This window comes from Balaenoptera musculus, chromosome 16 (genome assembly GCF_009873245.2).
Source record: "Balaenoptera musculus isolate JJ_BM4_2016_0621 chromosome 16, mBalMus1.pri.v3, whole genome shotgun sequence".
Lineage (NCBI taxonomy): Eukaryota > Metazoa > Chordata > Mammalia > Artiodactyla > Balaenopteridae > Balaenoptera > Balaenoptera musculus.
The window spans coordinates 39,144,523-39,158,532 of record NC_045800.1 but is presented as its reverse complement, the minus strand read 5'-3'; the positions used below and the strand labels follow the sequence as shown (position 1 = coordinate 39,158,532).

General features: G+C 47.2%; 1 protein-coding gene across 1 annotated transcript in view; it reads right to left on the bottom strand.

The window, feature by feature from the left end:
• SGMS1 (sphingomyelin synthase 1) overlaps positions 1–13,637 on the bottom strand; it is a 295,764-nt gene extending 282,127 nt beyond the window's left edge. The window contains exon 1 of the mRNA XM_036829630.1: positions 13,409–13,637. The gene's annotated coding sequence lies outside the window, so the exon portion shown is untranslated. The remainder of the gene's footprint in view (positions 1–13,408) is intronic.
• Positions 13,638–14,010: the final 373 nt, after the last annotated feature.

Sequence of the window (14,010 nt, the reverse complement as noted above, 5' to 3'; positions counted from 1 at the left end):
TGGCCCAAAAGGATGGCCACACGTGTCCCCACTTGCTCTCTCGGTCTCAGGTGACCAGAGCAGCCTGGCTCGGGCTGAAGGCCATGGATCACCCCACGCAGGTGTTTCTCTCACGACACCCTTTTGATCCCAGCACGCCGCCCATCGGGCCGTCCTCTCCTCTTCCACCCACCCAGCCCGTCCCTCTCCCTCCTGATTTCCTTGGGAGCAATGAACTCCTCCCTTCTGGCCTCTGGCCGATGGGCACCCCACCCCCTTTTCAGACTTCTGCCCAAACCCTCAGCCTGTGTTTGCCGGAAGGGTAAAAGCGGCTCCCTTCCCCCCAGCTGCTCTTCCTCTCCCCTTTGTGATGTCCCCAGCCGCCACTCCTGCCCTCACAGCTGGAGGGGGGAATCCCCTTCAGCCGCCCCTCCCCCGCTCCTTCGGGGATGGTTTCTTGAGCTCTCTCTCCGCCTCTCTGCTCCCGGGACCTTTCCTCCCAGCCCTAACCTTCACCTGACCTGTGACTCTTGGGAGCTCCGTCCGGAACCTGAGCATTACCCGCTCTCCTGCCTTACCCACGCCGCCACCCCACCGCACAACCTCAGGCTGATCACCCCTTACGATCTGTCCTTCTATCACACGTCCTAACATCCTTCACGGATTCACACAGTATGCCTGGGACTAAAACACTGAACAGCCCACACTGTGCACCTGTAATAGAGACAGCCTGCCAGGAGGGGCATCAATCACAAGCTGGAAAATACCACAGTGAAGGATCAACCGCTTACTGCTGTTTCTAGAAAGTGGTTTGGACGTGCAACTAACAGGATTGGGGAAGGCGGTTCTGAAATAAGATTCTTTTTCATTAACAGGAGAATAAACGACTGATGAAATGGAGTTCATGAGCCCCTCTTTTCAGGTGTCCCCTAGTCACAGGACTCACAGATGTGGGGACCAGGTGAGTATGCGCCAACTAATCCAAACTCTCCACTTACAGATAAGGAAGCTGAGGCCCAAGTTTGCCAAGGTCACAGTGTTGGCACTATGCCTTAGCTTGCATGGTATTTGCAAGGGTATTAAGGAAAGGAGGGGGAAGAGAGAAGGGGAGGGAAGAGGGAAGAAGGAAAGTGAGAAGTGCAAACCACTGAAAACAAAACTGAAAGTGGAATTTAGCACTTTGCCAAAAATTAAGGGCAAATAAAACCTTGCTTTTAATAAAGAATCTTTCTTTTAAAAGCTGATGTACCTTAAAGATAGAAAGGCATTCATCTTCTGCAGGCTTTACATTCCTAGGAAATAGCGAAAAATTAGCCACAGTTGTCAAAGACAAAAAAAGTAAACTAGAATGTGCCCCTCTGACCTCCTAAGTGGTTCTGAAGGGCACTTCCAGCTCTGGATTCTTACAGCGCCCATGTGCCCAGACTCCCCTCTGCGGTCAGAATTCTCTCACTCAAAATGGAAATCCCAAAAACAAAAGAAAGAAGGAAACAAAACCGGAATACACCAGTTCCAGTTCCATCTGTGCTACCCTCTGGTGTTAGTCACCTTCTCACGGGCGCTGTCACACAGGGAACCAGGAGCAGGCCACCTCTCTGTCCAGCCCTCCTGCCCCACCCCAGGGTGCTGGGTGTGCAGCTGCCATACTGCACCCACTAGCTGGTCATGACATTTATCCGTGGACATGTCTGTCTCCCCCACTAACCCCTCAGGAACCCAGACCCCATCTCACTCATCCCTATATCTCCAGGCCTAACAGGGGTCTGGCCCATAACAGACCCTCACCCTGTGTTCACCCCCTGCCGCTGTAAACCCCTGGCTGAGAAGGTCTGGCGTATATGCTCAGGCCTCTCTGCCCTCCCCAGTCTTCCCTTGGCCCTCCCCCATTCTCTCTGCCCTGCCACGTCCCCTCACCAAGCACACAAGCTAATCCCGGCTACTGGGGTCACAGGAGAGCCGCGACAACCGGCACAGGGAAAATCTGGAACGTTTCTTCCCAGATACAATTGACTTGTAATCCTAAGGTAATCCTAAGTCCCCATTTCCTACAAAACCTTTCAATTCTAAAAATTTCTAATTCCTCAGTTTTATGTGTAACATTCTTCAGATGGGGGCAGTGCAGTCTCAATTGCACAACAGAAAACTTTGGGTGGAGTAACAGTGGACCGCACTTGGTGAGGGCTTCCTGTGTGTGAGGCTGTGGTAAATTTGGACACATGGTAGCTATTTTACCTCCCAACAGCTAGAGACAGGTACACAGTCCTTCTTCTGCTTTTCTTTTCTTTGTTTTTTTTAAGTGCCTTCTTACAAACAGATAGTTTTCTACTACAATTAGCCCAGTCAAATAAGATTATCTTCTGTCTCTCTACTGTCAGGCTATGTATCTTCATACACTTTTAATTTCTCTGTGCCTAAATTTTCCCACGGGGTTAAACAGTGGACACAAAGCCTTTTTTGTGCCTATGGCAGGGAGTGGGGAAGGTGGAAAATAGCAAAATAAAAACAAATCAGTTGGGACTTCCCTGGTGGCTCCGTGGTTAAGAATCCACCTGCCAGTGCAGGGGACGTGGGTTCGAGCCCTGGTCCGGGAAGATCCCACATGCCGCGGAGCAACTAAGCCCGTGCGCCACAACTACTGAGCCCGAGCTCTAGGGCCTGCGAGTCACAACTACTGCGCCCGCGTGCCACAACTACTGAAGCCCGCGTGCCTAGAGCTCATGCTCTGCAACAAGAGAAGCCACCGCAATGAGAAGCCCGCACACCGCAACAAAGAGTAGCCCCCGCTCAACGCAATTAGAGAAAGCCCGCGCGCAGGAACAAAGACCTAACGCAGCCATAAATAAATAAATTTATAAACAAAAACAAAATCAGGTCATCTCCCTAAGGCGGGATGCATTTGATGGCAGTTCATGCTTCTAATAAATCTTGACTTGCATTTCCAAATTTTCTCTCCACCCCGGGTTATCATCCATCTAACCCAGGTCACAAACACCGGCAAGGACAGAAAGCAATTTCTGCGCTGCCCTGACTCAGACATCCCTCTGCTGGCGTAGATAAACAGGACCATGTGAGTTCAGTTTTTATTCCATGAGGTGGACAGTATTTAAAATTTCTCAATCTGAAATCATCTCACCTGACTGTAACTGAAGTAGGAGCCGCTGGCTCTTCACTGACGTGAGTATTGCTTATGGAAGTGGTTCTCAAAGAGGGGTCCCAGGCCAGCAGAATCAGCATCATCTTGTCCTGGGACTTGTAAACTACTAGGTCCCACCCCAAGCTACTTGCCTCAAAAACTCTGGTGGGGATGGGCCCAGCACAGGGTGTTTTAACAAGACTCCAGGTGATTCTAATATCTGTTGAAATTTGAGAACTATCAACGTAGGCTGAGAAACCTCCAAGGTCATGGGAATGCCCTGCTGGGCTAACGTGTGCTTCACAATTCTAGGTAATTACAATGGCGCCCCACCAACAGCACTTACTCTGGTAATTTCTGTCAACTGGCAAAGGCCCCAAACACTAAACTCTTTCAGGGCCCTCCTACTTTGTTGGGCAAATTACTCGTGCCCCACTCTCCTCATCTCTAAAAAGGGATAATAATAACATGCCTCTTACAGAACTGTCCGAAAGGGAAAAGGCCGAAAGGGAAAAGGCTTTGACAGGGTCTGGCATGTGGTTCATCCTCAACAAGTATGAATCCCTATGATTACCACACCTTTGCCAAAAGGTCTAATCAGAACTAGGAATACAGCAAAACAAAACCTGCTTCCTGCATGCTGATGTGAAAATTAATAAAGGGAAACCGCACTAAAATGGAGTCAGAAGGCCTGAAGGGGGGGCACTCATGCAGTACCACTGGATATTAATTTTAGGAAGAATTGTCAATTACACACCCTAACAGAAGAAGCATCAATGGGAAAGAATCACCAATTACAGGCCCCAACAGGAAAAGATGTACACTGCATCTCCCACAAGAAATCGACTACCCCAGCAACTCAGCCAATGAGAAACCATCATCACCCTCAACCCTCACCTTTTTCCAATGGACTTTCCTTCAAAACAACCCTTTCCAACTTCCTCCTTTTTCTCTATAAAATAACATTACTCTCCTTTGTTTGTTGGGCTTGCCTATGATTTTTGCCATGGCTTACTTGTCCTGAATTGTAATTCTCTGCTATTCCCAAATAAACCGACTTTTGCCAGTAAAATAACCATAATTTTTAAGGTCAACACTAGCCACCTGACTGAGGACATTCAGGACCAAGAGACAGCACCTGGCTTCATTGTCTGTCAAGCATTTACTTGCTCAGTCTACAACTGAGCGCCCACCACATGCCCGGCAACCTGCAGAAAAAGAATTCTCTCTCCAGTACTGTGCCTCCGACAGTCTTTCTGGACATCCAACAACTCTGGGAAATAAGGTCTCAAATACCTCATGGGAGATAACGGGAGGAACACAATAAATATTAACAGAAGTAGTCATAAGAACAGCTAACATTTATATTGTGATTACCTTGTGCCATGAACTAAGCACGTGACAAAGATTAACTTACAGTCCTCAACCTCTGAGGTACCTGCTGTTATGAGACCCACCAATGAGGATTAGGGAAACTGAGGCACATAAGGTTTACACAACTTCTCTAAGGTCTTACAGCTCCTAAATGGTAAGGCCAAGACCTGAACTCAGGAACAGTGCTCTTAACCGCTATATTATATGACAGAGAGCTATTAGTTACCTAGGTATCTACTAGCCACTTGTTGTCACTGTTTCCAAAGCAATGATTTTTAAGACACTTAAATTTAGGCACACAATCCACTGTCATGGAGTTCAATACTAGGCTCCCAAAGCCCTGGACAGAAATGCTAATTATACTTGGTTTCTCAGGCCCCTTCACTCCCCCCTAATCTAATTCTACTCAAGTCAAGTCAAAGTCTCACAGACTGGACAGCTACATGTGACAGAATGAAATTAGAACATACTCTAACACCATATACAAAAATAAACTCAAAATGGATTTAAGACCTAAATGTGAGACCAGAGACTATAAAACTTCTAGAGGAGAACATAGGCAAAACACTCTTTGACATATATCGCAGCAATATATTTTTGGATCTGTCTCCTAGAATAATGGAAATAAAACAAAAATAAACAAATGGGGCCTAATTAAACTTAAAAGCTTTTGCACAGCAAAGGAAACCATAAACAAAATGAAAAGACCACCTATGGTCTAGGAGAAAAATATATGCAAAGGATGCTACCAACAAGGGATTAATTTCCAAAATATACAAACATCTCATACAGCTTAATATCAAAAGACAAACAGCCCTATCAAAAAATGTGCAGAAGACCTAAAGAGACTTTTCTCCAAAGAAGACATACAGACATACAAGCACATGAAAAGATGCTCAATATCGCTAATTATTAAAGAAATGCAAATCAAAACTACAATGAGGTATGACCTCACACCAGTCAGAACAGTCATCATTAAAAAGTCCACAAATAATAAATGCTGGAGAGGGTGGGGAGAAAAGTGAAACCTCCTACACTGTTGGTGGGAATATAAATTGGTACAGCCACTATGGAAAACAGTATGGGGGTTCCTTAAAAAACTAAATATAGGACTTCTCTGGTGGCGCAGTGGTTAAGAATCCGCCTGCCAATGCAGGGCACACGGGTTCGAGCCCTGGTCTGGGAAGATCCCACATGCCACGGAGCAACTAAGCCTGTGCGCCACAACTACAGAGCCTGTGCTCTAGAGCCTGTGAGCCACAACTACTGAGTCCACCTGCTGCAACTACCAAAGCCCATGCGCCTAGAGCCCGTGCTCCGCAACAAGAGAAGCCACTGCAATGAGAAGCCCACGCACCGCAACAAAGGGTAGCCCCCGCTCGCCACAGCTAGAGAAGGCTGGCACGCAGCAACAAAGACCCAACACGGCCAAAAATAAATAAATTTATTAAAAAAAAAAAACTAAATATAAAGTTACCATATGGTCCAGCAACCCCACTCCTGGGCACATCCGGAGAAAACTCTAATTCGAAAAGATACATGCACCCCAATGTTCACTGCAGCACTATTCACAATAGCTAAGACATGGAAGCAGCCTAAATGTCCACTGACAGATGAATGGGTAAAGAAGATGGGATATGTGTATGTGTGTGTGTATATATATATATATATATACACAATGAAATATTAGCCATAAAAAAAGAATGAAATGCTATTTGTAGCAACATGGATGCACCTAGAGATTATCATACTAAGTGAAGTAAGTCAGACAAAGCCAATTATCATATAACATCATTTATAAGTGGAATCTTAAAAAATGATACAAATGAACTTATTTACAAAACAGAAATAGACTCACAGACATAGAAAACAAACTTACGGTTACCAGAGGGGATAGCAGTGGGGGGCGGGAGAGGGGGAGATAAATTAGGAGTTTGGGATTAACATATAAACACTACTATACATAAAGTAGGTAAACAACAAGGATCTTCTGTATAACACAGGGAGCTATATTCAGTATACTGTAATAACATAATGGAAAACAATCTGAAAAAATATATATATACATATGTATGTATAACTGAATCACTGTGCTGTACACTTGAAGCTAACACAACATGATAGATTAACTATACTTCAATTAAAAGAAAAAAAAAACTCTCACAGAACAGCATTTCTCCCTACTCGTAACTCCCCTGGTACCACACCACTTAACCTTAATTATAAGCCATCTGTCACATAGAGTTCTCTGTTTCTTATATATTGGTCTTTTCTTCCCTACTGGACTGTAACATTCTTTGGAAGTATCCATACTTTCTGTGAAACCCCACAAAATTAAGTAGAAGCATGGACTTACATGTATAGAATTGGAGAGTGTTACACAGTTAATTGGTTGGCTTATTCACTTTGCTTTTCTGACACTTCTTTGTTTATCAGTCCCTAAGAAGTAGAATAAAAGTATCAAGTTTTTGCTATTGAAAGACAGCATTAGGGGAAGTGTTACACTAACATTTACTGAGCAGCAAATGTTTCAAGATTTGTACTCCTGCCTCTCCTACATTATCTCATTTAAAGGCGTCAGCAGCTCAGCAGCCTTGTAGAGGAGGCTGCTGGGATCTAGCTTGAGGAAGGAGGAACCTGGGGCCACCAAAGGTGAGAACTTGCCCAGTGTCACTCAAGGTCAGTGAATGGAGAACAGAGATTGAAACATCTGTCCCCCAAGCCCCTACACTCTGCCTTCCTCTAAGGTTCAGACTAAAAAGCCCAAGCTCAAATTCTCCTCGAAACAACACATTACTTTTGTAAAAAATGTTGTGACAGAGAAAATTTTAAACTCTATTATATGTCATTAAAAAAAGATGGGGCAACCATGTTCATGGATAGAATTACAACATTAAGAAGGAAGAAGTGTCAATTCTCCCCCATGTTAGACTATACATTCAATGCAGTGCCAATCACATTTCCAAGACTTTGTTGAGAATTTGACAAGCATTCCAAAATGTATATGGAAGAAAAAAGATCCACAAATAACTAAGTTCTGAAAAAGAAGAGCAAAGAAGGGGCTCACCCTGCCATATAAGACACACTGCAGAGCTATAATAATAAAAATAATTTGGCACAGAAATAGACAGATGACTGGGACAGAATAGAGAACTTAAACCCTGTGAGGAATCTCAATATCTGAAAATGCAAACTAACCAATTTGTAGCAGAAAGCAGACCAGTGGTTGCCTGGGCCTGGGGACAAAGGGAGGGATGGAAGACAAAGGGGAAGTTTTAGGGTGAGGGAAATGCTCTGGATCTTGACTGTGTGGGACTGTGTGGTTTCACAAGTATGCACTTCTGTCAATATTCATTAGATTGTACATTTTAAATGTACAGGTGAAGTTTACCATACATAAATTATAACTCAATAAAGTAGAAAAAAATAGACTCATGTGCATGTGGGAACCTGATGTATGACAGAGGTGGTTCCACATTCATCCCTAAAATACTAGAAAAAAAATACACTGGTTAATGATTTTGGGAAAACTGGCTCACCGGATTCCTTCCATACACCGTGTATTAAGACGAACCTCAAACAGATTACAGCCCTCACTGTGAAAGGTAAAAGCAGGAAGTTGACAGAAGAAAATATAGAATATATTTGTAATGTTGGGGTAAGGAAGAACATCTTAAGATTCCTAATGTACAAAAGGCAAAAATTAATGGCACTGGGCTATATCAAAATTTTAAATTTCTGAAAGTTACCACTGATAAAGTTAATAGATAGCAGAATGAGGTTAATATCTAGGATATTTAAGACATCTGCAAAGCAATACATTAGAAAAACAGACTAAAGCCAGTCAAAGAAATGGTAATAGCTAACAAATATATTAAAAGATGCTCAAATTCATTAAGAAATTACGTAAGTTCACATTAAAATAATAAGAAGCCATCAAATACTGGTAAAATTAGAAAGACGGTTAATATCAACCACTAAGGACGATGTGGTGAATTAGGAGCCCCTCATGCACTGCTGTGAGAGTGTCAACCAGTCCAGCAACACTGGAGACTAATTTGGCAGTATTTAATAAGAACAGGTGTGTTTGTTCTCTTTTACCCAGCCCTCCCACTCTTGGGTAGATACCCTTAGGAGCAGTGCTCCTCAAACTTTCCTATGCACCAGAGTCTCCAGGCTGGATTTCCTAAAACACAAATTGATGGGGTCTGCCCCAGGGTTCCTGATTCAGGAGGTCTAGGTTAGGTCCCGAGCACCTACAAGTCTAACAGTTCCCAGGTGAGGTTGATGCTGCTCGGTATGGACCACTGTAAGAACCACTACCCTAGAGAGATTCTCACAGGCATCATTAAGAGATGCCGCAGGATATTCCTTCATCACAGCTTTGCTCATGATAGCAGGAGTGGAGGTGACCTAAGTGTGCATCATTAGAAAAATGGGTAAGTAAAACTAGTGGGTACGTAGCAGGCCAGCCGTAAAAAGCAGCAGTCATAGCAATGCACTGGATAAACCTACACTAACACAGATTTCTCAAATAAAATGTTGAATGAAATTCTTTTGACTTTTATGAATGTCTGAAAATTTCCCTAACAAAAAGTTTTAATATTGAACGGAAAAGCAACCGAATGAAAACATAGCAGCACAGCACTACTTACCTGAACTGAAAACATTCACACAAGAACACAACATCTTTAACAAGGATAGAGACATACCCAAGAACATCCAACACAAGAGAGGAAGCTCGTCTGAGGGAGAGGGGAATGAGAGTGGGAAAGAAGGAAAAAACAAAACAAGAAAGGGGCTTTGCACGGGGAGATCTTATGCCAAAAACTGAAGCATGTTAACTCAACCCTCAGCACCAGGAAGTCTCAAAGGTGAAAACTACCTCACCTATATTTACACACAATGGTTGCTTCAGTGAAAGCCCCCAGAAGATTTGCAGGCTAAGAGGGCAGATCACCTTGCCACGAGAGAGGGAAGGGGAATCTTCCTGAAATACAAGCTTGGGGTGATTTCAGGCCCCCAGAATTCAACCTGCAACTGAGCCCTGGACTTTCCCTGTGTGACATATTAGTATTTAAAAAGAAGCCGGGATGCTTAGCTTTTGGCAAAGGGTGTATGTGTCTACGTCTGTGTCTGTGTCTCTTGTCAGAGTGTGTGTGCACGTGTGGGTCTGCGGATTTGTGTGTGGCTATGTGTGTGTGGTGTGTTTATCTGTGGAGGGAAAGAGGACTAGGGAGGGGAGCAGAGCACTCCAGCACAGACCAAGCCATACCTGTTGATCAGCCATTCGATTCTGTTTTACTGAAACCAGAAGTCACAGTCACAAAACCAAGCCACCTTCCTGGCCCCACCCACCCTTCTCTTCCCTTTTCTTCACCCTCTCCTCCCCGACATCCAACGCTGCTTCCTAACTGCCACATCTAAATATGCTCCTCTGGTGACTGGGTAGCTAGCTTATTAAAGTGACACACTTTACAGCCAAAATTCTTGGGATGTAGTAGGAGACAATAAATGACCATTTATGTTCCTGACCAAGAGCCTTAACAGAAAAGTCCAAAATCTTTAAGACCAGGTATGCCTTACCAGTTCTTCCAGAAGAGACTGCTGTGGTTACAGCTACCATCCAAAAAAGGCAAAGAGAGAGCCAACTACAATCTGTCATGCCCCCCACAAGGTCACGCTGGCCACAGCTTTTTAGGACCATCGAACAGTTTATCATATGAAGTGGTGGAAAAGTGTGTGGGACGATGAAAAAAGAAAGGTCAGCACTAGTAGAATTTATGTGAGAAAATGCAGCAGCTTTCAGAAAGCAAGCTTCTGGCAGCAGCTTTAAGTAAGCAAGCCCATGCCAGGAAAGTATGTCTTCAGTGGAAGAAGAAAGAGCTTAACAACTGGAGGAAGGCACAGAATAGCAAAGGTAAAATGCAGAATGAGCTGGACACTCAGGCCTCCCTCAAAGACAGGCCAGGTTATCCCCCTGTGCAAACAAGCCAGAATTTTTATTCCCAAAACACTGTTTTGTCTCTTCTACAGCAGCACTTTTCATTGGAAGATAAAGGCTTAGGAATTCTACAGTTTTCCTGAAATGTTTTGTATAAAATGAAGCTTCGTAAAAAAAAAAAAAAAAAGCATATTTGATATGCAGCCGGAGCACTTTTTTTTTTTTTAATTTATTTACTTTTTTTTTTTTTTTTTTTTTGGTAATTTACTTATTTTTGGCTGTGTTGGGTCTTCGTTTCTGTGTGAGGGCTTTCTCTAGTTGTGGCAAGCGGGAGCCACTCTTCATCGCGGTGCGCGGGCCTCTCACTATCGCGGCCTCTCTTGGTGCGGAGCACAGGCTCCAGACACGCAGGCTCAGTAGCTGTGGCTCACGGGCCTAGTTGCTCCGCGGCATGTGGGATCTTCCCAGACCAGGGCTCGAACCCGTGTCCCCTGCATTGGCAGGCAGATTCTCAACCACTGCGCCACCAGGGAAGCCCCGGAGCACTTTTTAATTTAAAAAATGTATAATGGTTATATGTAGGAGTCTTCTAGGTTTTCATGAGATATGTTAGCAAAACAAGCTTATGTTTTTTCAGTTGACATGCAGGATCTGTCACAATTTGAAAATTAAGGGACTTAACCAGGAAAAAAGTAAAAGGGTTGAGGCTTCAAGCTAAAATTCAATGTCTAAGGTCAACATAGGCAATTTTGACGTATGAAAACATACAAAGTTCTTTAAACGTCGAAACTTACCAACAAGTTTCTAATACGAAAAATTCTTTAAATTTCCGCTGAATGAGTATCTACAAGTTAGGCACTGCTCAAGATGCTAGAGATCCTCCAATGAATAAGACATTGCTTTAATAACTGTGTCCCTTTAATGTCATTTATCCATCCCTTGAATTAATTTTTAATGCTCTCTGATGTTTGAAATAGCTCACTACCAGCAATGAAAAGCTGCAGAAATACATCTTACTATTTTACTAAAAATGTAAATTTCTAACCTCTGAAGCAGAAATAGAAGGAAAAGACTTTCTCTGCTTTGCATATTGCTATCATTTTCTGCACATTAACTAATTACTTAAACTGTGCATGGTGGCAGCTGCCACTTCCTGCTATCCAACGGGTCACAGAACTGGAGAGATTCAAAAACATGCTAGATAGTTTAAGAGAGATAGGGAAGGAACCCAAAAAACCAGGGCCTACTGCCATAAACAGAAAGCAAGATAAGGAAAGTGAGCTGCTCTCGGCAGGAGAGTCTCCTGGAGATTCCCCTGAAGCTGCTGCCGCTTGCTCGCTGGCTTGCTGGCTTGCTTGGCCAAGGTACGGCTTCAGGGCTGGAAGTCTGCCACCTGCTGAATCACCAAACATCCCTGGGCTTCCCTTGGAGCGCTGACCAGACGGGGACCCATCCCCCGCCAGGCTTCTCCCGTGAACACCTTCCTCCCCGAACCAATGAAACGCCTAGCCCTCTCCCCTTCCGCACAAGCCAAAACAGCCAACCAACCTCGTTATGCCTGGGCAGCCCTAGGCAACTCCCATCGCGTCGCTACGTCACCAGTCCCACTCCTCTCTTTCTGCCCACTTGGTCCCCCCCCGAATGTTCAACCCCCAGTGCCAGGAAGCGTGGGGAGTTCACAGCACACCATGACGGGCACTTGCCACTTCCACACCCAGGCAGCCAACCCCAAACACCCCCAAGTCCGCAAGCAAAATAACCTGTCCAAACAGCTCTAAAGGTCCAGCAAGGTAAATGTCAAGGGAGCTGGAATAGTAAGCAGGCCCCATAACATAGAAAATAAACTTCCCTTTCAGAAAGCAGCCTTCACTCTTGGTTTCGTAAGTGTGTACTGCTGAAGTCGGTACTGTCTGAAGGTGAAAAGAAACATCTGAGGAGAACCTACATGGGTTCTCTTCACTCCCTCCGGCCCTGGCAACCCTCATCCGGATTTTTACTTGAGACTCCCAAGAGGGAAACAAGCTTTAACCAGAACGCGCCAGTCTGAATCCGTTAGCTAGACCAGGACACCCTACCCGGTCCACCAGAAGAAGCAGAAAGCCCGAGTCTGGGTTAAGAAGGTGGGAGAAACAGCCGCTGCTGTCGCTGCTCTGCCCTTGACACGTCGCCTCGGAACCGCGGAGACCCCTCACTCACGTGAAGGGCCGCGTCCTGGAGAGAATGTCCAGCTCCAGGCTGCGCTGATGACTCCTCCAGGCCTTACCTGTATACACGCTCACCCGGGGGCGGGGGGGGGGGGGGGCAGCCCCGCGGGGTGTCGGAGCCACCCCCAACCTGGAGGCTGTTCAGCGGCCTGCGGAGGGGGGCTCGCCCCGCAGGGAAAGGGCTCCCACTTGTTATGTTGTCCGGGGACATCGAGGCGGGGTGGGGAGGGTACCCGAAACCCAGGGCGCCTGGCCGGCTGCGATCGGACCCAGAGGTACCAACTGTCACGCCGCCACCCGGGCGGTGGGGGTAGGGCCGTGATTTGGGGTCGGACCCTGCGGGTCTCCGGACCCCCGCCGCGCCACTGCCCGAAGGCTACTCGCCTCGCGGTTCTTCGGCCCCGCCACCGTCTGCTCGCCCCAAACCGGCAGGAGGCAGCCTTCCAGCCCACACGCAAGACCTCTGAAAAGGTGCCCACTGACGCCTCCGCCTTTCTCCCTGCCTCAACTTGGTCCGGGAGCCCCGCGGGCTGCCCGCCCGCTCGGAGCCCCGAGCCCGGCCGCGGGACACCCCCCCCCGCGCCCACCCCTCCCCTGGCGCGGTGGCGCGGGGGGAGTGCCCGTCAGGTACGCGCGAGGCAAGGCGCTGGCTGCGCTCACGCCCCCTCGCCCCGGGGCTGCCCGCACACCTTTCCCAGCGTCAGGCCAAGCCCGGGAGGGGGGTGTCCGATCGGCCCCCGGCGACCGGCTCTCTCCCGCCGCCCCACGACTCACTTGCACCGGAGTCGCGGCAGCCGCCGGAATTCCGCTCGCCGAGCCCTCCGCCGCGGAATGAAATCCGGGGCAGGGCAGAGTTGGGGCTCCGCACCCAGATCGCGCTGTCAGGCCGGCTCGCCGGTCGCAAGGGGAGAGCAGCCTTCCCTGGCCGGCCCTTCCCGCTCCCGTCCTGGCCCCCGCCGCCGCCGCCGCCGCTGCCCCGGCCGCTGCCTAGCTGATGCGAACGCTTCCGACTTGCCACAGCTAGCCTACCGGGCTGCGGAGCATGCCCAGTCCGCTGCACGAGCCGGCCCAGCTACCCGCGCGACGCAAATCCGTTCCTCCGGGTGTTCGCTGTGGCCAGGAGGGCGGGGCAGGAGGGCGGGGTCTGCGGGGAGCTCATCCCAGGACCCAGCGGGACCCGAGCCAGACTGCGCACCTAGGGGCTGGTGAGGCTTTGCCCTCTGTTATTTTACTTTCAAGTAATTGGAAGCTCGGGAGGCGGACGTGTTCCCCAACGACGAGAAAGGCCCAGCTTGCACATTTTTAGGGGGCCGTTTAGTCAGGCAGGACGGGAGACGAGTTTTACGGTCGGGGGCAGTATACCATTTGGGGCAGAG